Source organism: Ambystoma mexicanum, chromosome 1q (assembly GCF_040938575.1).
Source record: "Ambystoma mexicanum isolate Mex_15411 chromosome 1q, UKY_AmexF1_1, whole genome shotgun sequence".
In the NCBI taxonomy this organism is placed as follows: Eukaryota; Metazoa; Chordata; class Amphibia; order Caudata; family Ambystomatidae; genus Ambystoma; species Ambystoma mexicanum.
In genome coordinates this window covers 591,825,283-591,851,488 of record NC_090922.1, presented here as the reverse complement: position 1 = coordinate 591,851,488, position 26,206 = coordinate 591,825,283, and the positions used below count along the sequence as shown (strand labels likewise).

At 52.1% G+C, this 26,206-nt stretch overlaps 1 protein-coding gene and 7 non-coding genes across 8 annotated transcripts in view; 1 reads left to right on the top strand and 7 right to left on the bottom strand.

Annotated features, from left to right (window-relative positions):
- Window positions 1-44: 44 nt before the first annotated feature.
- On the bottom strand, window positions 45-160 carry LOC138565588 (U5 spliceosomal RNA). The gene has a single exon (XR_011301423.1). It is a non-coding gene; the product is annotated as a U5 spliceosomal RNA (small nuclear RNA).
- Window positions 161-936: 776 nt separating this feature from the next.
- LOC138565587 (U5 spliceosomal RNA) lies at window positions 937-1,052 on the bottom strand. Its single transcript, XR_011301422.1, has one exon. It is a non-coding gene; the product is annotated as a U5 spliceosomal RNA (small nuclear RNA).
- Window positions 1,053-1,828: 776 nt separating this feature from the next.
- On the bottom strand, window positions 1,829-1,944 carry LOC138565586 (U5 spliceosomal RNA). The gene has a single exon (XR_011301421.1). It is a non-coding gene; the product is annotated as a U5 spliceosomal RNA (small nuclear RNA).
- Window positions 1,945-2,720: 776 nt separating this feature from the next.
- LOC138565585 (U5 spliceosomal RNA) lies at window positions 2,721-2,836 on the bottom strand. The gene has a single exon (XR_011301420.1). It is a non-coding gene; the product is annotated as a U5 spliceosomal RNA (small nuclear RNA).
- Window positions 2,837-3,612: 776 nt separating this feature from the next.
- LOC138565584 (U5 spliceosomal RNA) lies at window positions 3,613-3,728 on the bottom strand. The gene has a single exon (XR_011301419.1). It is a non-coding gene; the product is annotated as a U5 spliceosomal RNA (small nuclear RNA).
- Window positions 3,729-4,504: 776 nt separating this feature from the next.
- On the bottom strand, window positions 4,505-4,620 carry LOC138565583 (U5 spliceosomal RNA). The gene has a single exon (XR_011301418.1). It is a non-coding gene; the product is annotated as a U5 spliceosomal RNA (small nuclear RNA).
- A 776-nt stretch (window positions 4,621-5,396) lies between these two features.
- Window positions 5,397-5,512, bottom strand: LOC138565582 (U5 spliceosomal RNA). The gene has a single exon (XR_011301417.1). It is a non-coding gene; the product is annotated as a U5 spliceosomal RNA (small nuclear RNA).
- A 9,256-nt stretch (window positions 5,513-14,768) lies between these two features.
- Window positions 14,769-26,206, top strand: part of LOC138532935 (heme-binding protein 2-like) — a 59,242-nt gene continuing 47,804 nt past the window's right edge. The window contains exon 1 of the mRNA XM_069641108.1: window positions 14,769-14,811. The gene's annotated coding sequence lies outside the window, so the exon portion shown is untranslated. The remainder of the gene's footprint in view (window positions 14,812-26,206) is intronic.

Genomic DNA, 26,206 nt, shown 5'->3' with positions numbered 1-26,206 from the left:
CTTTCATTTGCTCTGTTTCTTTTTTTTTTTTAACCAGCATAGGTAACCCTGCACTTGGCAGGGCTTCAAAAAATTGAGTGAAACTCTTTAATGTTCCTCTCCACGGAAATCTTTAGTAAAAGGCGAAAGATTTATTCGGTTTGAAGAGAAACCAGAGTATGCGCTCTGGTGGCCCCGACTGCGGCCGCAAAAAATGCAACACCTCACTAGCTCAGGGTGACTTAGTGAAGCAGTGCACACGATGACGCTTTTTGAGATGAAGCGAATGGAGAATGCTATCGGGCTCCGAACCCGTGGCAGAATGACTTTATTTGCAAGCAATCCCATCCAAAGTCATGAAACCTGGCAGGGGATTGTGGGTATGCAAATTTCTCCAGACCGCAGGCCATGTGACATTGGCCAAAAGGCAGGCAGAGTCTGCCTTTGCCTGAGGACTCCCCTCGTTTACATAAGGTCTAGGGCTTCTGGGAGGCAGGCGTGAGATTTTCTTTTGGGCCCCAGAGATGGGGCTCCTCCCCCAGGATGTTGAAGAAGCAGCCCGCTCTCTCCTTTCTCAGGACACAGGGGTCATTTTCCGCCCTCACCCTGTCTTGCACGGGTGCTGGGCCTCCTGGGCTGCCAGCGGGCAAAGAACGGCGTTTGTCAGGCGTTCGTCAGCCGATCGGGGCCCGGGCCCAAACCCCTGCCCACTGGGGCCATATCCTCCTGGATGCTAGCTTGGAGCCAGCCTCTGCTGGCTCACCAGCAGGTGGCGACAGCAGCAAGCATTAACTAAAGGCTCCCCCCTCTGGCTACCACTGCAAGGCATCAGCCTGGCTGTGCTGCGAGGACCCCTGCAAAGGCTGACTGACAGCTGGGGGGTGCAAGCCAACAGCTGAAAAGCAGGCTTTGCGCTTTCATTTGCTCTGTTTCTTTTTTTTTTTAACCAGCATAGGTAACCCTGCACTTGGCAGGGCTTCAAAAAATTGAGTGAAACTCTTTAATGTTCCTCTCCACGGAAATCTTTAGTAAAAGGCGAAAGATTTATTCGGTTTGAAGAGAAACCAGAGTATGCGCTCTAGTGGCCCCGACTGCGGCCGCAAAAAATGCAACACCTCACTAGCTCAGGGTGACTTAGTGAAGCAGTGCACACGATGACGCTTTTTGAGATGAAGCGAATGGAGAATGCTATCGGGCTCCGAACCCGTGGCAGAATGACTTTATTTGCAAGCAATCCCATCCAAAGTCATGAAACCTGGCAGGAGATTGTGGGTATGCAAATTTCTCCAGACCGCAGGCCATGTGACATTGGCCAAAAGGCAGGCAGAGTCTGCCTTTGCCTGAGGACTCCCCTCGTTTACATAAGGTCTAGGGCTTCTGGGAGGCAGGCGTGAGATTTTCTTTTGGGCCCCAGAGATGGGGCTCCTCCCCCAGGATGTTGAAGAAGCAGCCCGCTCTCTCCTTTCTCAGGACACAGGGGTCATTTTCCGCCCTCACCCTGTCTTGCACGGGTGCTGGGCCTCCTGGGCTGCCAGCGGGCAAAGAACGGCGTTTGTCAGGCGTTCGTCAGCCGATCGGGGCCCGGGCCCAAACCCCTGCCCACTGGGGCCATATCCTCCTGGATGCTAGCTTGGAGCCAGCCTCTGCTGGCGCACCAGCAGGTGGCGACAGCAGCAAGCATTAGCTAAAGGCTCCCCCCTCTGGCTACCACTGCAAGGCATCAGCCTGGCTGTGCTGCGAGGACCCCTGCAAAGGCTGACTGACAGCTGGGGGGTGCAAGCCAACAGCTGAAAAGCAGGCTTTGCGCTTTCATTTGCTCTGTTTCTTTTTTTTTTTAACCAGCATAGGTAACCCTGCACTTGGCAGGGCTTCAAAAAATTGAGTGAAACTCTTTAATGTTCCTCTCCACGGAAATCTTTAGTAAAAGGCGAAAGATTTATTCGGTTTGAAGAGAAACCAGAGTATGCGCTCTGGTGGCCCCGACTGCGGCCGCAAAAAATGCAACACCTCACTAGCTCAGGGTGACTTAGTGAAGCAGTGCACACGATGACGCTTTTTGAGATGAAGCGAATGGAGAATGCTATCGGGCTCCGAACCCGTGGCAGAATGACTTTATTTGCAAGCAATCCCATCCAAAGTCATGAAACCTGGCAGGGGATTGTGGGTATGCAAATTTCTCCAGACCGCAGGCCATGTGACATTGGCCAAAAGGCAGGCAGAGTCTGCCTTTGCCTGAGGACTCCCCTCGTTTACATAAGGTCTAGGGCTTCTGGGAGGCAGGCGTGAGATTTTCTTTTGGGTCCCAGAGATGGGGCTCCTCCCCCAGGATGTTGAAGAAGCAGCCCGCTCTCTCCTTTCTCAGGACACAGGGGTCATTTTCCGCCCTCACCCTGTCTTGCACGGGTGCTGGGCCTCCTGGGCTGCCAGCGGGCAAAGAACGGCGTTTGTCAGGCGTTCGTCAGCCGATCGGGGCCCGGGCCCAAACCCCTGCCCACTGGGGCCATATCCTCCTGGATGCTAGCTTGGAGCCAGCCTCTGCTGGCTCACCAGCAGGTGGCGACAGCAGCAAGCATTAGCTAAAGGCTCCCCCCTCTGGCTACCACTGCAAGGCATCAGCCTGGCTGTGCTGCGAGGACCCCTGCAAAGGCTGACTGACAGCTGGGGGGTGCAAGCCAACAGCTGAAAAGCAGGCTTTGCGCTTTCATTTGCTCTGTTTCTTTTTTTTTTTAACCAGCATAGGTAACCCTGCACTTGGCAGGGCTTCAAAAAATTGAGTGAAACTCTTTAATGTTCCTCTCCACGGAAATCTTTAGTAAAAGGCGAAAGATTTATTCGGTTTGAAGAGAAACCAGAGTATGCGCTCTAGTGGCCCCGACTGCGGCCGCAAAAAATGCAACACCTCACTAGCTCAGGGTGACTTAGTGAAGCAGTGCACACAATGACGCTTTTTGAGATGAAGCGAATGGAGAATGCTATCGGGCCCCGAACCCGTGGCAGAATGACTTTATTTGCAAGCAATCCCATCCAAAGTCATGAAACCTGGCAGGGGATTGTGGGTATGCAAATTTCTCCAGACCGCAGGCCATGTGACATTGGCCAAAAGGCAGGCAGAGTCTGCCTTTGCCTGAGGACTCCCCTCGTTTACATAAGGTCTAGGGCTTCTGGGAGGCAGGCGTGAGATTTTCTTTTGGGCCCCAGAGATGGGGCTCCTCCCCCAGGATGTTGAAGAAGCAGCCCGCTCTCTCCTTTCTCAGGACACAGGGATCATTTTCCGCCCTCACCCTGTCTTGCACGGGTGCTGGGCCTCCTGGGCTGCCAGCGGGCAAAGAACGGCGTTTGTCAGGCGTTCGTCAGCCGATCGGGGCCCGGGCCCAAACCCCTGCCCACTGGGGCCATATCCTCCTGGATGCTAGCTTGGAGCCAGCCTCTGCTGGCTCACCAGCAGGTGGCGACAGCAGCAAGCATTAGCTAAAGGCTCCCCCCTCTGGCTACCACTGCAAGGCATCAGCCTGGCTGTGCTGCGAGGACCCCTGCAAAGGCTGACTGACAGCTGGGGGGTGCAAGCCAACAGCTGAAAAGCAGGCTTTGCGCTTTCATTTGCTCTGTTTCTTTTTTTTTTTAACCAGCATAGGTAACCCTGCACTTGGCAGGGCTTCAAAAAATTGAGTGAAACTCTTTAATGTTCCTCTCCACGGAAATCTTTAGTAAAAGGCGAAAGATTTATTCGGTTTGAAGAGAAACCAGAGTATGCGCTCTGGTGGCCCCGACTGCGGCCGCAAAAAATGCAACACCTCACTAGCTCAGGGTGACTTAGTGAAGCAGTGCACACGATGACGCTTTTTGAGATGAAGCGAATGGAGAATGCTATCGGGCTCCGAACCCGTGGCAGAATGACTTTATTTGCAAGCAATCCCATCCAAAGTCATGAAACCTGGCAGGGGATTGTGGGTATGCAAATTTCTCCAGACCGCAGGCCATGTGACATTGGCCAAAAGGCAGGCAGAGTCTGCCTTTGCCTGAGGACTCCCCTCGTTTACATAAGGTCTAGGGCTTCTGGGAGGCAGGCGTGAGATTTTCTTTTGGGCCCCAGAGATGGGGCTCCTCCCCCAGGATGTTGAAGAAGCAGCCCGCTCTCTCCTTTCTCAGGACACAGGGGTCATTTTCCGCCCTCACCCTGTCTTGCACGGGTGCTGGGCCTCCTGGGCTGCCAGCGGGCAAAGAACGGCGTTTGTCAGGCGTTCGTCAGCCGATCGGGGCCCGGGCCCAAACCCCTGCCCACTGGGGCCATATCCTCCTGGATGCTAGCTTGGAGCCAGCCTCTGCTGGCTCACCAGCAGGTGGCGACAGCAGCAAGCATTAGCTAAAGGCTCCCCCCTCTGGCTACCACTGCAAGGCATCAGCCTGGCTGTGCTGCGAGGACCCCTGCAAAGGCTGACTGACAGCTGGGGGGTGCAAGCCAACAGCTGAAAAGCAGGCTTTGCGCTTTCATTTGCTCTGTTTCTTTTTTTTTTTAACCAGCATAGGTAACCCTGCACTTGGCAGGGCTTCAAAAAATTGAGTGAAACTCTTTAATGTTCCTCTCCACGGAAATCTTTAGTAAAAGGCGAAAGATTTATTCGGTTTGAAGAGAAACCAGAGTATGCGCTCTGGTGGCCCCGACTGCGGCCGCAAAAAATGCAACACCTCACTAGCTCAGGGTGACTTAGTGAAGCAGTGCACACGATGACGCTTTTTGAGATGAAGCGAATGGAGAATGCTATCGGGCTCCGAACCCGTGGCAGAATGACTTTATTTGCAAGCAATCCCATCCAAAGTCATGAAACCTGGCAGGGGATTGTGGGTATGCAAATTTCTCCAGACCGCAGGCCATGTGACATTGGCCAAAAGGCAGGCAGAGTCTGCCTTTGCCTGAGGACTCCCCTCGTTTACATAAGGTCTAGGGCTTCTGGGAGGCAGGCGTGAGATTTTCTTTTGGGCCCCAGAGATGGGGCTCCTCCCCCAGGATGTTGAAGAAGCAGCCCGCTCTCTCCTTTCTCAGGACACAGGGATCATTTTCCGCCCTCACCCTGTCTTGCACGGGTGCTGGGCCTCCTGGGCTGCCAGCGGGCAAAGAACGGCGTTTGTCAGGCGTTCGTCAGCCGATCGGGGCCCGGGCCCAAACCCCTGCCCACTGGGGCCATATCCTCCGGGATGCTAGCTTGGAGCCAGCCTCTGCTGGCTCACCAGCAGGTGGCGACAGCAGCAAGCATTAGCTAAAGGCTCCCCCCTCTGGCTACCACTGCAAGGCATCAGCCTGGCTGTGCTGCGAGGACCCCTGCAAAGGCTGACTGACAGCTGGGGGGTGCAAGCCAACAGCTGAAAAGCAGGCTTTGCGCTTTCATTTGCTCTGTTTCTTTTTTTTTTTAACCAGCATAGGTAACCCTGCACTTGGCAGGGCTTCAAAAAATTGAGTGAAACTCTTTAATGTTCCTCTCCACGGAAATCTTTAGTAAAAGGCGAAAGATTTATTCGGTTTGAAGAGAAACCAGAGTATGCGCTCTAGTGGCCCCGACTGCGGCCGCAAAAAATGCAACACCTCACTAGCTCAGGGTGACTTAGTGAAGCAGTGCACACGATGACGCTTTTTGAGATGAAGCGAATGGAGAATGCTATCGGGCTCCGAACCCGTGGCAGAATGACTTTATTTGCAAGCAATCCCATCCAAAGTCATGAAACCTGGCAGGGGATTGTGGGTATGCAAATTTCTCCAGACCGCAGGCCATGTGACATTGGCCAAAAGGCAGGCAGAGTCTGCCTTTGCCTGAGGACTCCCCTCGTTTACATAAGGTCTAGGGCTTCTGGGAGGCAGGCGTGAGATTTTCTTTTGGGCCCCAGAGATGGGGCTCCTCCCCCAGGATGTTGAAGAAGCAGCCCGCTCTCTCCTTTCTCAGGACACAGGGGTCATTTTCCGCCCTCACCCTGTCTTGCACGGTTATACATGCTAAAGTACTGCCTTGCCTAAACTTGTTCACAAACTTATGGGAAGTGTTGCTAGGGTGTCTAAGAATATATTCCTGCATAACTTGTGCTTTCCCTCCCTTGTGAGAAATTGCTAGTGTGCCATTTGTGTTTGGTTTTCACTGTGCCGTTTTGCTCAGTTTTCACCCTTGCTCAAACTTGTCTACAATTTAACTAGGGAGTTGTGTATACTTTTCTTGACTGATTTAAACTTGCTTTAATAACTGTGATTAATGTGTTAACTTAGAAGTGTGTAAAATAAATATATATATATTCTTTTTAATACAAAGCTTTGGTCAGTGTTTCCTTGTACCATGGTATTATGGCCCTATTGTGTAAACCCTGAATACTGCTCATCTCCCTCTTGAGATAAGTCTGACTGCTTAGCCACAGCTACCAACTAAATCTTTGTGGTACAGACTGATACCAAAGGGGATTTATTGCTCATACCTGTAGTCTTAATCTTCTGTAGTGCTCCCTAAGGGAACTGCACAGGATTTTGCCTAACAGTGGTGAAAGCCAGCTCAGATATGCATCATGACAAGCATCCCATAGGAGCAGGTGACAAATTGAACATTCAACTCAGAATGAAATTGTGTGATGAACATCTATCACATGTATTGGTTGAGCAGTGCAAAGTAACATGCCACAAGTATGTAGCAGACCACAGTACATGTAGGTGTCTCATTTTTTGCTCATGAAATAGGGGAGTACCTTGTGGGTGATGTATACTGTCACACGAACTTCTGCCACACATGTCCACCACACATTGTACTCAGAATGATGGCCATGTGACATGAGTTTAAATGTCAGCAAACATGCATTCCCTAGGGATGGTATACAACTGCATCCAGATATACCACTACACATATATGGGGGTCATGCATGATTGGAAAAACATACGATGCACAATCATAGCCACTCACCAGATGTGTCCTCATAGTTCTCCAGGCCTCACACGCCTTGCACCTGCTCAAGGGTGATGAATTGGCTCATGGCCTCTTCATGCGGTGTCAGCTGCTCCTCCTCTGGTGACCCCCCCTCCAGTGGTCAGTGCAGAGGCCAGGTTGACACTGAGCTTGTGCTTGGTCCTATGTGTGATATCATTCCACCGCTTAATAACCTGTCCAGCAGTGCACATCTCCACACCTAAGACGTTGATCTGGTCCGTGACCCGCTACCAATGCACCATCCGTTCTGCAGATGAATGGGTGCTCCCCGCATACTGGCACATCTCAGGATAGTAGTCGATGAGAATCTGGATCTTCTCATCAGTGAAACACCTCTTGCCCTGCCGGCCAGTGTCATGTGCTGTGTTCTGGGGTGGAGCCTTTTCCTGCTGTGCAGGGCGTCTCTTCTTGGCCTGAATGGTCCTAGGTGTTGGTGCTGCACCTGTCTGTCTGGGAGAACTTTGGCATCCAGGTGCCGGGCCACCTAAAGACTGAGTCCTGCCACGTCCTCCTGGGGCTGGGGCAGATATCTCCACGCCATGCACCATACCCACTGGGGCTGAAGCAGATGTCTCCACACTGCATCCTGCACCCTGACAGCGTCTGCTCCCTTTCCAACACTACCACAGCTCCACAACACCTACCGATGACCCAGGAAAGCCATATCTGCCTCAGGGGTGCCATGTCTGCCCCACCTACATTATCTGAGGTGTGCAGCACCTCCATGTTTAGGCAGAGGGCTGCCAACTTCACCTCCACTGAAGTCGGCATCCTGGTGGATCGGGTCCTGGGTGGATCGGGTCCTGGGCGGCTATGATGTTCTCTTCAACCCAGCTACGCAGCTGGGCAATGACGCATGGCTGAGAATCTGGAACGAGATCACGACTGCCATCAAGTCGGAGGGGGTGGCAGTCCAAACCAAGAACACGATCCGGAAACGTTGGAACGACCTCAAGATCCAGTGCCATTCCAAGGGGGTGGCAGCCCTTGACAGGGAACCCACTGTGGAGGTATACCATGCTGTCTGCCACTGGTTCACCCAGGTAGAGCTGCAATTACTTGAGAGGTTCTATCCGGACCTCCACTCCCAGTTCTTGGCCTGGAGAAGACGTCTGGAAGCTTCTGGTTAGTACCCATGTGGCCCAAAGCTCTACAGCGTATGTGTGGCATGCATGTTTGCAGATGCCACATCTTGTTTGCAGCTTGTGTGTGGTGTGAGATGCAGCAGATTGCTGCCTCATGCCAATGCAGGGAATTAGTGGCGTCAGACATTGTATACTGGCATTTGCATGAGTATTGGCAGACTGCGCATCAATGACTTGTTGTACTTGGGCATGTGCAGTGTATGATCATGGAGCAAGTGCTGTAACATGTCAGATGTGGACATGCTATGTTGTGGGCATATGAGTGATGTGCATGATGTACGAGTTCATGTGTGGCCCACCTGAAAGTGCATCCATGCAGACACATCTGCTGAGAGTGACGCATGTGCATTGATGCCTGTATATGTGAAGTTGTTGCATTGACGTCCCCGGGACAGAGATGTGACCTCTCATCCCACTGCATTTGTAATACAAGTGTATGTGTGTACATACAATATAGGTATGCTAGGCCACTTGACGTGCAATTTGTTCTTAGATATGTGTGCTGGTCATGTTGCTTGCTTGCAGGTCATGCTGTCGCATGTGCACATAGACGACTGTGTTTGTGTGGGCAGGTGTCCAGGTGCTGTTCCCATGCCCATGGCTGCATGTCATTCTTGTGTTGGTTGGTTATTGGTATGGTGGCGTGGCCTGTTTTTGGTGATGTGTTGTTGGCCAGTGTACAATGTGCTTTGTTGACATGTGCATTTGTCATGACTGTGCTTCAGCCTTCACACTACACTCATGCAGAATTTGCAATGCAGTTTACCTCGGTACGTACATGTGTGTGTGCATTGTGTGTGTCAGTTCATGGTTGAAACATACTGCATGATTTATTATGTTTATGTTGTGCATGCCGCACATCCATTGATGACGATTACTGATGTCAATGTTTTTGTCCCAATTTTCAAGGAGGCTGCTGCAGCTCGTGAAGAGGGCAGCGGCATCACTGTGGAGCAGAAGGTCAGGGATAGAACCACCAGACCAATGCCCATACCACAGCCAGCCAAACTTAAGTCAACATCATCTGAGGGTGAGTTGGCTGGGGGAGCGCAAGTTCGATCGGGCGGAGCTGCTGGGGGTACGTCCTAGGAGGTTGATGTGTATTTGTATTTGTATTTATTGATTTATAAAGCGCTTTACACCAAAGCGCTGAGTGGTGGGGGACTCCTCAGTGGCTGTGGGCCAGGGTGCAGAAAATGAGTGGTCATCCAGGGAGGAAGGCTCTCTGGAGTCATGCAGGGAGATGGAGGAGGTGGGGGAGGAGGAGGAGGCAGATGAAGGCCAGCGCACAGGGTCTGGTTAGGGCATCCAGGAGGGTGTTCAGGCTGCACCCCTGGGCCAGGGACAGGAGGATGTGCCATGCACTGTGGAGGGAGCTGCCCAACCTCCTGTCCCTGCTCCATCTGACGCAGCAATGGCCACCGTTGTGGAGGCCTCCACCCAAACCGTCCCCCCCCCCTTGGGGCCAGGGAGATCACCCCATAGATGACGCACGCCCTGCTGGCTGGGATTGCATGGCGGACAGGCTCGATTCATGATGATGTGAGAGAGATTTGTGCAGTGCTCTCACAGCATCACGAATCAATGACTCTGTACCTGGCCCAGCTGGCACATGCCCTGGTCTCTGTCTCTGTGCACTGGCAAATTCAGCTGCCCACTCCTCCACTGCCTCCTATGTTCCCCAGTCATCCTCCGAGGGGGCCTTCCTTGCCAGTTTCCATCACAGCCCCTACTGCGGTCATCACGTCCCTGCCTCAGGTGGAAGTCCCGGCAAGTACAGAAGAGAAGGCAGCAATCTTCACAGGGTCCTACTACATCGGGGAGGCAAGAGAGGCAGCAACGTTTGGTCAACTGGCGCTTTAGGCAATTGGTGTGCCTCCGGATTGACTTTAGGATGCAGCTGATGGCGGAGCGGCAGCAGGCTATGATGGTACAGGTTGCTAGGGCCAGAGCAGAGGTTGTGGAGAGAAGGACACTGAGGTGGGTTGCCATACTGGAGGAGGCTTGCAGGGATGCGAAGGAGGAGGAGAGGAGGTTGAGGGAGAGCCTGCAAGCCACCCAGGGCTGAACGGTGTCCCCCCTTCAAGTGGAGAACAATGAATGCGACTCTGCTCTGGAGGACATCATGAGAGACTATTGAGTCTGCCTCCTATGTGTATAGTTAATTGTGTGCTTTTTATTTTTTTACTTTTGTTTATTTTTCCCTTGGACATTCCCCCCATCCATGTAGTCGTTTTTCGTAGTGTAAATATCATTCGTACAGTTTCTCTTTATCACACAGTTATTGTTGTCTCTTTGTTCATGTGCTACATTTTGCTTAAGTTGATTTTGGTATTCATTTGTTATGAGACTGTCACGTGGGTTGGGGGCCTAACTGTGGATGTGTGACGCTCATCAACTGGGGGTGTGTGCCTCACAATGCACAGCCACCCACCTACACACATCAGCTACCAGCCAGTGTATGCTCTCATGTCAGGCTGCACATCTGCCACCGGAATGCTTCATCTTCACATGTGAGTTTGTTAATATCTGGCTGTACACATCATCCATCTGCTTGGCTCACACACTCTCAACTCAGACTCCCTTCGCATTACCACGACACATGCCTGTTCAACTTGTATTAGTTCCAGGGCCTTTTAATCCTATGCTTTCCTACCTGAGTCCATTCATTCATTGTTGCTTGCTACTATGCACTCAAATTACATGTGACTCTATCCTATCAGTAATGTCTTGGACTTGTGTCCTCCTCGGTCCTTCGCCTACGTCACATTGCATTCCATTGCTTTACTGTGTCAGATGTGCTGCTACATTTTGCTGTCCTGTTGCTGTGGCACTGGTTGTGATGCACCAGGGAGTCCTGTGAGGAGCTACAGACATGGATTCTGCATCCGTGCCCTCAGTTGTTAAGTCTATGGGTGGGTATGTGGCAAGTGTGATTCATGTTGGTGGCAGGCCAATGGAGTTGAGGTAAGTTGTTGGTCAACATTGGATTGGTAGGGGGGGTTATGTGGTAGGGCCAGGCTGGTGTGTTGTCACAGGTGGGGGTGGGGGCTGGTGGGTGGTGTGAGGACCTCTATGGCTGACTGGGGGTGGTGTCTGAGGTGAGGGGGGCTGGTGGGTGGTGTGAGGACTTGTGAGGCTGCCTGGGGGTGGTGTGAGAGGTGAGGGGGCTGGTAGGTGGTGTGAGGACCTGTGGGGCTTCCTAGGGTGTTGTTGGAGGTGAGGGGGACTGGTGAGTGGTGTCTGGGCTGGGGGTGTTGTCAGAGGTGAGGGGGGCTGGTGGATGGTGTGATGACCTGTGGGGCTGCCTGGGGGTGGTGTTGGAGGTGAAGGGCTGGTGGGTGGTGTCTGGGCATGAGGGAGCTGCCTGAGGGTGGTGTTGGAGGTGAGGGGGGATAGTGGGTGGTGTGAGGACCTGTGGGGCTGCCTGGGGGTGTTGTCAGAGGTGAGGGGGCTGGTGGGTGGTGTCAGGACCTGAATGGCTGCCTGCGGGGGCTGGTAGGTGGTGTCTGGGCTTGCAGGAGCTGCCTGGGGGTGGTGTCGGAGGTTAGGGGGGCTGGTGGGTGGTGGGAGGACTGTGGGCTGCCTGAGGGTGGTGCTGGGGTGAGGGAGCTGGTGGGTGGTGTGAGGACCTTCGTGGCTGCCTGGGGATGGTGTTGGAGGTGAGGGGGGCTGGTGGGTGGTGGGAGGACTGTGGGGCTGACTGGTGGTGTCATTGGAGGTGAGGTGGGCTGGTGGGTGGTGTCTGGGCTTGAGGGAGCTGCCTGGGGGTGTCGTCAGAGGTGAGGGAGACTGGTGGGTGGTGTGAAGATCTGTGGGGTTGCCTGGGGTGGTCTCGGAGGTGAAGGGGGCTGGTGAGTGGTGTGAGGACCTGTGGGACTGGCTGGGGATATCGTTGGAGGTGAGGGGAGGCTGGTGGGTGGCGTATGGGCTTGAGGAAGCTGCCTGGGGGTGTCATCAGAGGTGAGGGAGGCTGGTGGGTGGGGTCTGGGTTTGGGATAGCTGCCTGGGGTGGTGTCGGAGGTGAGGGGGGCTGGTGGGTGGGGTGAGGACATGTTGGGCTGCCTGGGGGTGTTGTCGGAGGTGAGGGTGCTGGTGGGTGGTGTCTGGGTTTGAGGGAGCTGCCTGGAGGTGTTGTCAGTGGTGAGGGAGGCTGGTGGGTGGTGTGAGGACATGTGGGGCAGCCTGGCGGTGGTGTCGGAGGTGAAGGGGGCTGATGGGTGGTGTCTGGGCTTGAGGGAGCTTCCTGGGGATGTTGTCGGGGGTGAGAGGGCTGGTGGGTCGTGCAAGGACCTGTGTGGCTGACTGGGGGGGGGTGTCAGAGGTGATGGGGGCTGGTGGGTGGTATCTGGGCTTGAGGGTGCTGCTGCACAATATGGGTATTTGGCAGCAGTATCTGTGCGTTGGGTGAAGGGTGGAGGGTTAGCAGGATCACAGGGGTGCAGCCATTGCTAACGTGGGGCCTTGTGCAGATTGCCTGGGGTGAAGCCGTTACTTATGGGGGTGCTCGTGCAGGTTTGCAGGGGTGCAGCCGTTACTTATGAGGGGCATTGCGAAGACTAGCAGCGGTGAAACTGTTACTTATGGGGGAGCTCTTGCAGGTTTGCAGGGGTGCAGCCATTACTTAAGTGGGGCCTCACGCAGATTGGCTGGGGTGCATCCGTTAGCTGCAGGGGAGCTTGCGCATGTTCGCTGGGGTGCAACTGTTACTTATGTAGGACCTTGCGAAGGTTCGCAGGGGTACAGTCGTTACTTATGGGGGAGCTTGCGCAAGTTTGCAGGGGTGCAGCCATTACGTACAGGGGACCTCACGCAGGCTTGCAGGGGTGCTGAGTGCTGGGTCAGTGGTGGACGCAAAGGTTTGTGGAATGTTTGGGCTATGGCTGTTTTTGGTTTACATGGGGGTGTGTCGTGGGCGTGCTTCGCGCAGCTCAGTTTTCTTTGTGGGTCGGGTTGAAATGCACGTTTTAATCAATGAATACACAAACCGTGCATTGGAAACTTTGTGCGTAGGGCTGCGCAGAGTCATTCTCTGCGTGCAGGCTTTGCAGGATATATGCACACTTTTCCATGAATCGGGCCCTATTTGTTCACAAACTTGAAAAGTACGACCTGCGATTTTTTAGACTCCTGGCATTTCTTGACACAACTTAATAAATACACTCAGTTACTTATAGATGGACCTTTTTCTGGACAAATTTGGCGCACTCAAATGCTGGCAATATTTTGACAAAGCCTTCACAGGTGCGCTGTCAAATGGCTGAATTTTGGGAATGTTTGCGCAAAGCCATCGTGAGTGTGGTTTTACAGCGGCAATATGGCATTCTTTTTTCTGTTATACTGTATACCTCCAAAACATTCCAACTAACAGCCAAGCATCTATTTATTTTTCTGCATACATACTGGTTGTTTATTCCTGTGCAGAATGTATTGTTAATCTGATATGTTTCTCCAGCAGCATACCAAATATGTTATCTTTTGTGGCTTTCCTTCCTTCCCTCTGGTCGATCTATTTTACCTTTACCAAGTCAATAATTTGCTACCCGGATGATAAATATCATTTCGAGCCGATTCACACAAGGAATCTTTTTTCGATGGATTGATAGTCTCATTAAAGACAACCTGCAATCACTTAACCTGACTCAAAAGCGCGGGCATTATAACAGCACTGGCCATTTTGTCATTAGTTCAGCGAGATACTAACTGGTAACCTCCACTTTTTGCCTGGTTTGGAACTTGTAATGTAATCTGTGGATTAAACAAAACACAGTTCCATTAACTACCCCCATCCAGTGGCGTCATCAGGAATCAAATTTAAGGGGGGCACAGAGTGGGCCACAGACAAAAGTAGGGAGGGTGCCTATGAAAGGGAATGTGTGACATCCAAACCCCTTCCATCAGAATATAGGCATAAAACCATTAACCCCCCTTGTACTTTCCCCCTTCCCCCTCCCCTGCACTTGTGCGATCTCAATGTCACCTGGCATAGTGTTCCCCTTGCCTCCTTGCTTCTTGAAACACTTGAGTATAGGCGCTTTGTAAATGCCATATCATATCATTAAGTCACTAATGACCCATCATTCACTGATTTGTGCGCTACATTCTGATTGGAGGGGGTGGTCTTGACAGCAGAGGCAACTTAGCAGCCCAGCTGACGTAGGGAGGGTCCAATGGAGGACGGGGGGGCGGCAGGATTTCAGAGGAGGGGCCCAGGACCTACCCCCCCCCCCCCCAACTCCCCCACCCTAGCGACGCGACTGCCCCCATCCTCTCGTGGATATATTATTGAGCCAAAGACCCATGGCTCGCATCTTGCCTTCATGTTTGCACTCGGAACATTAACCCACTTTTATATTTTACTAGCTTGATTCTGAAGACAACCTACGCACCCGGACCCCACACAGAATAGTAGAATTGTGTTTCTGTGACCGGGTCTGAAGCTGAGGGCGGCAGGCACCACCATGACCCTTCCCTCACTGCGCGCCCCTCCCACTCAACAACCGCACACAAAGAGCTCGGTTTATGCAACAAGTTGATTGTTTGGGCTGTTATTCAATGCATCTGGACAGCCAGTAGGAGCATCTGATGGGCGGGGTTAGCTCGTTGGTTTCATAACAGACCTGTCGGCCAATAGGAGGAGGCGGTGGCTCCAAGTGCCCGCCCCCTTGTCTAAGAAGCATGTCATTCTATTACTGACGGCTGACTGACTGGGTCTGCAGTACTGTTGGCGCCGGCGATAGGTAAGTGGCAACTCCTGCGCTCCACCTCTTGCCTGGGATTATTTGGCAAAAGTCAAGAATTATAATGTTACGTAAGAAACAGGGACGAGGGGCTAATACCACCACAGTTCCACAGTTGGTCGAGGGGCTTGCATTAGTGATTACTCGGGGGATGGAGGGGCTGTGGGCGCTAAGTGTGGGGGTATACTGTCTCCCCATGGCACCTCTAGGCTGCAGGGCGCGGGAGTGTAGCAATGATTGGCTGGAGAGACATTATGGTACTTATGAGAAGCATAATAGCGCTACATAGAAGTAAGGCAAAATCTACCTACCACACATTGCCGAGAAGGGTAGAAGAGTGAATGGTTTATTGCTGCACTGGAACCATAAAGCTTTGATGGCTCCATGGGAGTGATAGAAAGAAGATACTCTAATGCTACGAACTAATCGTTATAATAATACACGAGAGCAAAGCATGATGCAATTTCTGTCGGAGAGGAAGGGGTTAAAATGTGACTTCCGGGTGGGTGTCCGGCAGAGGTGGCCACTAGTTGGGGCTCGAATGTGAACAAATGTCCGTTTCCACAGTGGGTCCCTGTTAAATGCTGTTCTCCCGGAGGCCCAGCACGAGGGGCTGGCTCCGGTCCAGGAGGCCGCGCGGGCTTGAGCGCGGCCTGGGCAGGAGCGCTAAATAAACACACACACACGCTGGTCTGCATTCGCCCGGAACTGCCTCCCACTCCAGGGGGCGGGGCTTTTATTTAGCTGCCCTACATCACTGCGCTGCGGGACCTAGGGCGGATATAACATTCCTCCTTTATTTCAAACCAACCTAACAAACAACACAAACAACATGCTCAACTATAAACTCGTGCCACTGTTCTTGGCTTAGCATACATAGTCATTCAGCCTCGCAGGCGGTCTCGTGGTCTTTCTCAGACTGTACCGCTTCGCTTGGGGGCTGTCCCCGCTCGGTTCGTAAGTCTGCTCACCTTCGCTGCATGTGTCCTCACTGCTGGCCAGTCTCGGTGATTGCCAGCTGCGATCCCCTGCGGATTCTTCCTCGGGGTCTTGCGCCGGCACGTCGCTGCTTTGTTGCTCGTTGTCGTCGTGAGGCCCCTCGCAATCCGTCCAGAGATGCTGGGGCACGGGCTTGAACCAGGAGGCGTTCCTTGTTACTTTCCGACCTCCCCGGGTGACAGTTATCATGGTCCCGCGCCGGTTGCTGATAGTCCATGGCAGTTCCTCGTACCTGGTGTCTAGCTTGGATTTCGTGGGGTTTCGCAACATGATGACTTGGTCACCCACTCTGTGGTTTGAGGGCCTTGCTCTTCTCTTGGCGCTCATGTGAGCGTTGGCACGTGTTCTCCTCGTTTCCACGCGTGCATTGTCGACGTCGTCAGGGGTCCTGCTTGGATGATGGGGAATCGATGAGTTGATGATAGTTCCAAACATGAGGTCAGCAGGTGGTATGCCCGTGGTGCTGTGGGGGGTGACCCGATAGTTCCTTAGGAACCGGAATAGGTCGATCCTCCACGGGCTGGCGTTTGCCTTTGATACTCTGAGTACCTTGTTGATGGTCCTCATGAATCGCTCGACGTCCCCATTAGCTTGTGGCCACCTTGGCATGATGTGGTGGTATTTAATGCCCAGTTCCTGTAGGTATGACCTGAATTCCTCCCCTGTGAACGGGGGTCTATTGTCACTCTTAATGGTCGTGGGCAGACCGTGGGTGGCAAACATCTTTTCTATCACCGGGATGACCACTTCCGCGGCGGTGGATTCCAGTATCTCGATCTCTGGATAGCGTGAGTGATCATCGATTGCCACTGGTAGATGTAGACCCTCTCTGATTTTGCAAAAGTCAATGCTGATCGCTTCCCATCGTGCTCGGCCACGCTCGGCCGATAGGATTGGTTCTGGGTCTGGTGGCCCACTCGTTATTTGGCAGGGTAGACATGTGTTCACTAGGTCCTCGACACAATCGTCGATGTGAGGGAACCATACCCTGTGTCTGACCCGGGCCTTTGTTCTTGCGAGCCCTTGGTGTCCTTCATGCGCTAGGGCAACTATCCTGTCTTGCAGCCTTGGGGGTATGATGATGCGGTCACCCCTTAGCAGGAGCCCTCCCTCAGTGATTGAGAGGTCTTCTCGAACCGTGAACATGCCTGCTAGGAACTCCTTGGCCCCCTCGGTTCTGTTGCGTGTGTGCGACATGAATTCTTTCCAGTTGCCTGACATGATGGCATCTTTTACCAGATCGCAACAGGGGTCATTTTGGGTTTCTGTTGCAATGTCCTCAATGTTTATCGCTTTGGGCCTCATGGTGTGGACTACTTGACAAATGTGTTCCTCCGTTTCTTCGGCGACTAGCACTTCCTGCTGGGTGGCTGGTCGTGGGTGTCTCGACAGGAAGTCCGCGGGGTTGCCACTGCCCGGTTGGTAGACAAGTTCGAAGTCATATTGCTGGAGGTGTAGCAGCCACTTGGTGATTCTGGCTGGTGGGTGCGCCGATGACCCAATGAAGATTGGTAGTAGGGGCTTGTGGTCGGTGATCGCCGTGAACTTGCGCCCATATAGGTACATGTGGAAGTGTCGACACCCCCATAGAACGGCGATTGCCTCCTTTTCTATATGGGAATACCTTTGTTCCGTTGCTGTGAGCGCCCTGGATGCGTATGCAATCGACCTTTTTGTGCCCTCTTTTGTGACCTGCATCAGGATTGCTCCAAGTCCCACTGGGCTGGCATCCACAAATAGTTCTGTCGGGAGGTCCGTGTCGTAGTAGGCCATCTTGGTATCAGTTGATAGGGAGTCCTTTATGCTCTCAAATGCTTTCTGGCATTCGGGCCCCCAGTCCCACTTGGTGCTGGCCTTTGTTAGCTCCTGCAGCGGTTCGGATAGGGTTGCTAGGTTCCGAATGAATCTGCCACAGTAGGTGGCCATTCCCAGAAAACTGCGCACCTCGGTGGGAGTCGTTGGGGGACTGGCAGCTTGGATGTCCGCCACTTTCTGGGGGTCTGGTGATATGCCGGTGCGGTCGAACCTGTATCCAAAGAAAGTTATTTCTGGTTTTAGGAACTCGCACTTCTCTCGATGAATTGTGAGTGCGGCGTTTTCCAACCTGCCCAGTAGTGTCTTGAGTCTCGTGATGTGTTCCTTGGTGTCCGGTGCATGTATTAGGATGTCATCGCTCACGTTCAATACCCCTGGTATGCCTCTGATGACCTCCTGGATGGTCTGTTGAAAAACCTCTGCGGCCGATGATATGCCGAAGCTCAGGCGCTTGTACCTCCTCAGACCTAGGTGGGTTGAGAAAGTGGTGATATAGCGTGACTCTCTGTGGAGCTTAAGCTGGTGGTACCCCGCCTTTAGGTCTACCTTCGAGAACACACAAGATCCAGTGAGGTCGGTGATGATTTCATCAATTGTGGGTGTTATGTGTCGTTCTCTTTTTATGGCTGCATTGGGCAGGCGCATATCAATGCAGATCCGAACTTTTCCGGGCTGTTTGGGCTTCCTGGTGACCACCATCGGGGAGACCCACGGTGTTGGTCCCGTGACTTCTTCAATAATGCCAGCGGCTTCGAGTGACCTTAACTCTTTCTCAACCTGTTCCCTCATGTGGAACGGTGTCCTTCGGTGTCTTACCGCACATGGTTGCACTGATTGATCAATATGTAGTTTGATGGTCTTTCCCTTGAGACAGCCTATCCCCTTCTGTAGCTTGGGGTGTTGCCTGAGGAAGTTCTCGACCTCGGACGTGTCGTCAATGTGGCATATGAATTTGACCACGCCCAGGTCTTCAGCCGCATCTCCGCTCAGCAGGCTTTCAATTCCCACCTTGACAACATAGATCTTCGACCACAACTTCTGTTTGCCATGCTCAAGAGTGGTGCGGAACCTCCCGATGACTGGTAAGGGTCTCCGGCTGCCGTAGGCAAATAACCGAGTGTCTGTGGATTTTAGCTCGGGTGGTGGTACGAGGGTTTGGAAAACGGTGGTTGGCATGACGTTTACCGAGGCCCCCGTGTCAATGGTCATCTGTATGTCCTGGCCTTGTATGTTGACCATGCATTTTCGTCGCCTGGCGGTTCTTTTCGACGGTGCTGGCCCTTGGTTCAGTGTCGATACTAGGTATACCTTTCGGCCCTTTCCTTCGTTCTCCGTGCCTGCTGTTTGTCGTAGGGCTGAGAGGTCATCCCCTTCCTCTTCCGTCGAGGAGTTGACTACCGCAACCCTCCTCGCGCTGGCTTGTTTCTTTTTTTTCGATGACCCTTTTTCCTGCGGAGGCTGTAGTGGCGTGTTCGCTGATCTGCACACTTTCACGTTGTGATCCTTCCTGCCACATGCTCCGCACGTGGTGCCTTGCGCCGGGCAGTTTCGCCTTCCGTGCCTTTGACCCCCACACCATCCACATTCTGTTGGTCCTGGTGCTCGAGGCTGCCACCTGTTCTGGGTGTAGCCGCTGCCACTTTCGCTTCTCGTTGATTGTCTGTCCGAGATTTGAGCGACCATCGCTGTGGAGAGTGACGGCTGGAGTTTTTGTAGGGTCGCTTCCATGTTGGCGGCCCTGGAGTGGGCAAGCTCCCTCTGTCGACCCAGTTCCAGGATGCGTTGTAGAGGGATGCCCTTTTCACTGAGCACGAGACGCCTCAGCTTCTCCGAGTGAATTCCATTTATGATTTGCCTCCTAATCTCCCTTTCAGTGTTCGTAAACTCACACAACATGGCCAGCTTCCTCAGCCTCGTGTGCTAGGCGTCGAGAGTCTCATCGGTGGCCTGGATGGTCTTGCAAAAGATAAAAGTTTCATAGTCTGGATTGAGTTGTGGGAGAAAATGTGCTGTTAGAGCGTCCTTTGCACTCCGGTATGCGTCTTGGCCGTCATCCACATCCAGGGAGTTGAAGATGCGCAGCACCTCACCGCCCACGCTGAGGAGTAGATGAGCTTTCATCTTTCTGGATGACGTGATGTCCTTACATTCCATGGCCATCTCAAACTTTTGTAGCCATAGCTGCCATCTGGGCCCACTGGATGATGGGTCTGTGAATGGGTCAAATGGTTGGATCAACGTCGACGAACTCCCCTGCGTGCGAGGCAGTGGTGACGCCATTGACAGGTTTGCCGCCATCCTGGACGGTGTTGAGGGTCCAGGGGTAGATGACCCAGTCGCCATGGTGTGGCGTGCGCTTGGTCAACGATTCTCCGCCCTCTGGGTTCGTGCGCACCCTGTGGTGAGGCAGTGTCCCACGTGGTGACAGTTCCTACCGGCACTTGTGCTCCGATTGATTGGCGCTTCGTGGCCTGTGTGCCAAGCAGGAGACGTTGTGCAGGTGATGACCGGGAGAAAAAGAGAAAAAAAAAATGTCACCCCCTGAGGATGAGGTGTGGGAGGGGAATGAAGAAAAAAAATGTTTTTTTTTTTTTTTTGGGGGGTGGGGGTCACGTGATTGTGGGGGCCCCCACCGGGTGTCCAAAAATTTACACGGAGCGTCCGTGTGGCATCCGCGTGTGAAACGGTGGTGGAGCGCGTGGATGCTCGCTCACTTCCTCGTCGCCATTGTTAAATGCTGTTCTCCCGGAGGCCCAGCACGAGGGGCTGGCTCCGGTCCAGGAGGCCGCGCGGCCTGGGCAGGAGCGCTAAATAAACACACACACACGCTGGTCTGCATTCGCCCGGAACTGCCTCCCACTCCAGGGGGCGGGGCTTTTATTTAGCTGCCCTACGTCACCGCGCTGCGGGACGTAGGGCGGATATAACAGTCCCCAATTGATGTCTGTGGAGGGGAATAGAGTGTGGACAGTGAGTCGCCCATCTATGCCTCGACCTTAACCCCGCTCCGTTTCCTGTTGTCTCCTTTAGCTGCTGCAAGGTACCTTCTTTTTGGGCAATATTTGGCAATAGGTAACGAGTATAGGAGAGACGGACGAGTAGGAAGTTGTACAGCTGTGCTACTCTTTAGCAACATGGTCACAACCCTCACTTGGCCAAATTAGCACTTGTGTAGTTCCCTAAACTGGTGCTAATTGTGTGTATCTAAAAAAACCTACCTTTATCAATGTTGGAAATGTACTTGGAGAAACCACTTTTAAGCGCCGGGCCACACGTCAAGGTAAGTTAAAAATTACACACTCTTAGCAACCCCGTAGGAAACTGCACAGGTGCTAAGAGGTGAGGGGGGTGGGGAATGAAAAGGGGCATTGGCCAGAAGCACACATGCTGCTTGAAAGCAGGCCTGTACTATACAATACAACCCACGTTGTGAGGATCCTGATTGGCAAGCGCCCCCTTCCAAGGTACCAATGCTGGTTTTTAAACACATCTCTTACAGTAACAGCCCTGTGCGTAGTGTAGAGGCATCGACCAGTGTCAGGGGGTCCACAACCATTTTGAATTCTAAGAAAACTTAACCCAAGTTCGTACTAACCATAGATGCGAAAGGTTGAAGGTCTTGGGTTTGGGGTTTTGGGGAATTGGAATGGAAATGACAAAATGACAAAAAGTTTGTTTTCGTTTACAAAACTAAAAGTCAAATAAAAAAAAAATAAACAAAATTTGAATTCCTTCAGGTTTGAGTGATGAGTCCTGAGGCCCAAAGTTGAAAAGGTAGCTCAACAGGTTGAGTCATTGTTGCTGGAAACTCTTGTGGTCAGGACTGCCTGTAAATTCCAGTGTGGGCTGGTGCATCTTTTAATTGAAGAGGCTTTAAAGTTTCTAACATGTGTGGGAGCGACTCAGTGTAGCCAGTTGACGGAATAAACCAACGGTGGATCCGATTCTTTTTTTAAAATGTATTTATTAAAAAAAAAATAAGGGTCTTAAATGGTACATTTTGCAGCACATTGTGTTTAAATACAAATGGGGTTACAACCACACAATTTTCAATCAGTTTCGTAGTGTAATTCATGAAAAAAATCCAGTAGTTACAAGTAATCAACAGTCCCTAGGAGTATTTTCCGGTGCTTTTTCATGATGCCTTTTCGCACAAAATATGGCAGTATAAAAACATGTTCATGCTGGCTGTGCCCATACATTGCCATGCTGGCTTCCCCAATTAATGCCAGTATTCCCCCATGAGAACATACTCGTGTTTGGTTTGTATATAATGCCTCTAATGATACTTACGGAAAAGTTGCCCATTCTAGCTCTGCCAATATATGCCAGTATCCCCATGGGCATCGCCGGAAGAAGGAGAATTTAAGGCATTTTTCCTTGTCCAGGAAGAACACTAAAATGTTGCTCCTTCGGCTTCATGGCCACACGCATGGACACAAGCGCCGGCGTTGGTCATCTTCATTGTCCTGCTTTTCTGGGGCGATGGCCTCCTCTGCCGCTTCCCGTTCCTCATTGCCTGATTTCGGAAGGAAATATCTGGATGGGGAAGAGGTGGAGGAAGTTCTTACACAAGTTTGGGACTGTATGGGGTTTTTGGAGCCCTTGGAGCGGGAGGATGGGGCTGACCCCACTATAAGGCAGTATAAGCATACCCCGAGGATGGGGTTGCCATTGGTCTCTGACATCCGTGCAAAGATCCTTTGTGAGTGGTGTGATCCGTAGAAGATTGCCATGCCCCGCTTTATGGCCAAGCTCCACCCGTTGAAGGGGGGTGAGAAGTTGCTCTCGGACACTATTGAAGTTGATGATATCCTTGCTAGTTTGGTAGGTCGCTCCTCTATGTCTGCTGAAGTGGCGGCTGTTCGGGACCCGGTGGACCGTAAGGTGAATTCCAGCCTGAAGAAAGTTCATGCTGGTGCGCATCTGGCCCTCAGGGTGAATGTCTACGGCTCCTACGACAGTTCTGGGTGGTTTCAGAAAGTTGAAAAAGGCAGTGGAAGGGGGCTCTGACTGTGCCCTGCTACTGGCAGACCTGCAACGGCAGGTTGAGCTCTTGTCCAATCTGGCATTTGATGTAGTGCGTGGCTTGGCCATGGCTGTGGGTGCTGGTGTGTCAGCCTAAAGGCATGTTCACCTGTGAGATTGGAAAACTGAGGGTTCGCAGTGGCTGCCCTTAAGCTTCCTTTTGATGGTTACAAACTGTTTGGTGATTGGCTTGAAGTTAAGGTGCATGAAGTGTTTTGTGCTGACAAACACGCTTATAAGTTACGACGGAAGTCTTCCTCGGCATTCAAGAAATCCTCGTCTGGTACGGGTGCAAGCACTGGACAGTCATTCCCTGGTTCCTCCTCCTGCTCTTTTCAGAGGCCAAGAGGGGGCTGTGGTCCTCTGAGCTAGGCTTGGACGAGAAGAGCGCGGAAGTCCTGACTGTTTGGGCAGGCTGGTTGGTGGATGTCTCCGGCAGTTTTTTCTGATATGGGACCGGTAGTGCCCAGATTCTTGGGCTCTGGACACTGTCCATAGGGGTTATCATGTGAATTTCCTGTCTAGCCGTGTCCAAGGTTGCATGGTTCGGACTGCTGTTGCCCACTCTCTGCCCAAGAGATTGGCTATGTCAACGGCTTTGTCAGAGTTATTGCAGAAGGCGGCTACCATGCCGGTTCCTCTTCCACAGCTGGGTCTGTGATTTTACTCGAGGGTGTTTCTGGTCACAAAACCTTTGGGGAATGTTTCGCCTCATTTTGGACCTCAAGGCTCTAAAATGCTTTGTCCAGAAGGAACGGTTCAAGATGGAGAGTTTGCGGAACATTCTCCCGGTGTTGCGCAGGAGGGACTGGCTGCCGTTCCTGCATCTCTAAGATGCATATTATTACCACATGTCTACCCGCCCTTGCCAGATGAAGTTCTTCCATTTTGCTGTGAGGTCTCAGCATTTTCAGTTCTGAGTGCTCACGTTTGGGTCGCGGTAAGCACCCAGGGTGTTCACCAAATGGGTGGCTCCCCTGGTGGCACATCTTCACCTGGGGGGCATTCAGATTTTTCCCTACCTGGATGACTGGTTGGTCAAGGCGGCCCTCCGGCAGACGGTCCTGGCACACCTCCGACTGGTTTCCATGTATTGCAGGACTGGGGGTTTCTGGTGAACTGGCAGAAGTCTCAACTGGAGCCCTCTCAGGATCTGGTATTCATTGGGCTCAGATTTGCGTCAGGATGGGGTGGGGTTTTCTGTCTCGGTAGAGAGTCCAGCGCCTGCTATCTGTCCTTGGCAGGGTTCTCAGGCAGCAGAGTGTCACGGCTCTCCTGTTGCTCATGCTTCAGGGATACATGGCCTCTTGAGTCTCCCTGGTCCCTTGGGCTCTTCTTCATCTACGCCCTCTCGTCTCGTATCTGCTTGCCCACTGGCTCCTGGCTTCTCGGGCTTTTAAGGCCTTGATCCCAGTGTTGCATGCTCTGAGGGTCGACTTGCTGTGGTGGTTGTGGGTTCAAAATCTCTGGATGGGGGTTGCCCTGGTCCAGCCCCCTTTGACCACTCGTACTACAGATGCCAGTTGTTAGAATTATCATAAATGGCTGATTTCCCTTACCTAATGAGTCCCTCAGCAGCTGTGCTGAATTTCTAGGGTTTATTCTTTTCACCTGGTAAGAGTGTGAGCCTTTTTCCTACTCTTACATGTGTTTTGCTGTGTGTGTTTTCATTTTTTGTGTGATCTTCGGCACTGGAGCCTCAACTACTCCATGGCCTCATGTTTTTCATGTGTGTTACACAGCACCTTCGGTGCAGTTACACAGGGTTGTCTTTGAGACTTCCCACTGACTCCATTTTCTGGGGCTGACTACTGTCCCCCAGAAAAGGTAAAGTTGCCATTAACTTTATTTTAGTCCCTTTAAACCACAGACCCAGGGTTAATTCTTATCCCTTTTTGTCTGTGTCTCTTGGAGCATTGTTTTTCTCCCTTTACATCAAGACTTTGCTGGTGGCAGTGGTAACTACCCTATTCATTATACCGCGGTTATCTTTAATAACCATGGTATTGTTTTTGGCTATTATATTAGCCTCAAACATAAACCCGTTTGACCATAGATAATTTATTACGGTTCTGGCTGGGTTTATTCGCCATTTCTTTTTGTAAATGTCTTTCTCGTGTTTTACTCTGCGTGCCAAACAAGGTTTGGTCCCTTTGTTCGCTGTCATTTCGCGGGCTTCTGCACAGAAGCCCTCCTTATGGTGCCTGAAAGTCTGGGTAGGCAGGATGTGAAGGAGGGGTCTTCGGACCCCTGCCATGGGTTCCCTTGGTAACCCAAGTCGCACTCCTGTTTGATTGGCTGGGTGACTGTCCTTGCCAGGATAGCCACCCTGCTCTTTGATTGATAGCCAGACTGTATGAATGGGGGGAAAACTGCATAAAAAGCAGGTCTGTGGGACTGGAAAGGCAGAGTCACCACTGTAACGAAAGAACCAAGGAGGATCTTACAGAAGAGGACCCCTGCAATGACTGAACTGCCTGGTGAAGCCCTGCTGCAGGTCCGAATTTTCAGAATCCGACAACAGAGAAGATACTCCAGGAATCTTCTTCCCTTGAGCTGGTGGGACCAACCAGTTCGCCCAAACTGCAAGCCAGGACCCCTCCTCTGGTCGAATTCACTGTACAGAGCTACAGTGGGCCGGATAGCCAGGAAGGTCGGACCCTGCTTGGGTTTTAAGGAGCGCACCTTTTATTCGTTGTTTCGCTCTCTGCTGGTTTCTTCCCTGGGTAGTGCAGGACCCTCCAGTCTTCCCACTTCTTGTCAGTCTGACAGTCGCTTCAGGAACCGTGAGCCTGCAGGAACTACCAGGAACATCCGCCTAAACTACAGTTTCTTAAGGTACTGTGCAAATCGGTTGTTAGTTTCGTTCAACCGCGGTGAAAGCGTTTGAAATCTTACTCCAATCTGAGGTCTTGTCCTTCTCTTCTCTTTGAACTAACTTTTCTGCCAACCAACCTCGTCCGGAATCTGTGGCACAAACTTTACCGCAAACTACCCTGAACCATGTGATCTCGAGCAAGACTTTTGACCTATTGACTTTGGCCCTGTTGGGGAGAATTCTCTTCTAAGGCTAATTCCCATTACTTGTAGAGTCCCCCAGCAGCTTTGCTGGATTTGAGGGGTTTATTTTATTCTCCTGCTAAGAGTGATACCTTTTTTTTCCCACTCCTAGACAAATTGCTAGTGTGTGTTTTAGGCTATCTTGTGTGCTTATGGTCTATGGGGTTTTTCTCACCCTCATAGGATTCATCTTTTTACATGTGTGGTACACAGCACCCTCCGTGCCGTACCACATGGGTGTCGTAGTGACCCCCAAACATAGACTCCATACCCTGGGACTGACTACTGTCTCCCAGGGCATGTAAAGTCCCCATTGACTTTACTAGTCAATCCTTATGAACAAAACCAGTACAACCCACCTTAATATGGAAGTACTGGAAAGGGTTAATAGTTTTTCCCTAGTGTTCATGTTCGCGGGGGGTACCGTAAAGTCCCTCTCTCAAAAGTTTCTGGCTGGTGGCAGTGGTTTCTACCATAAATATTCGACTGCAAA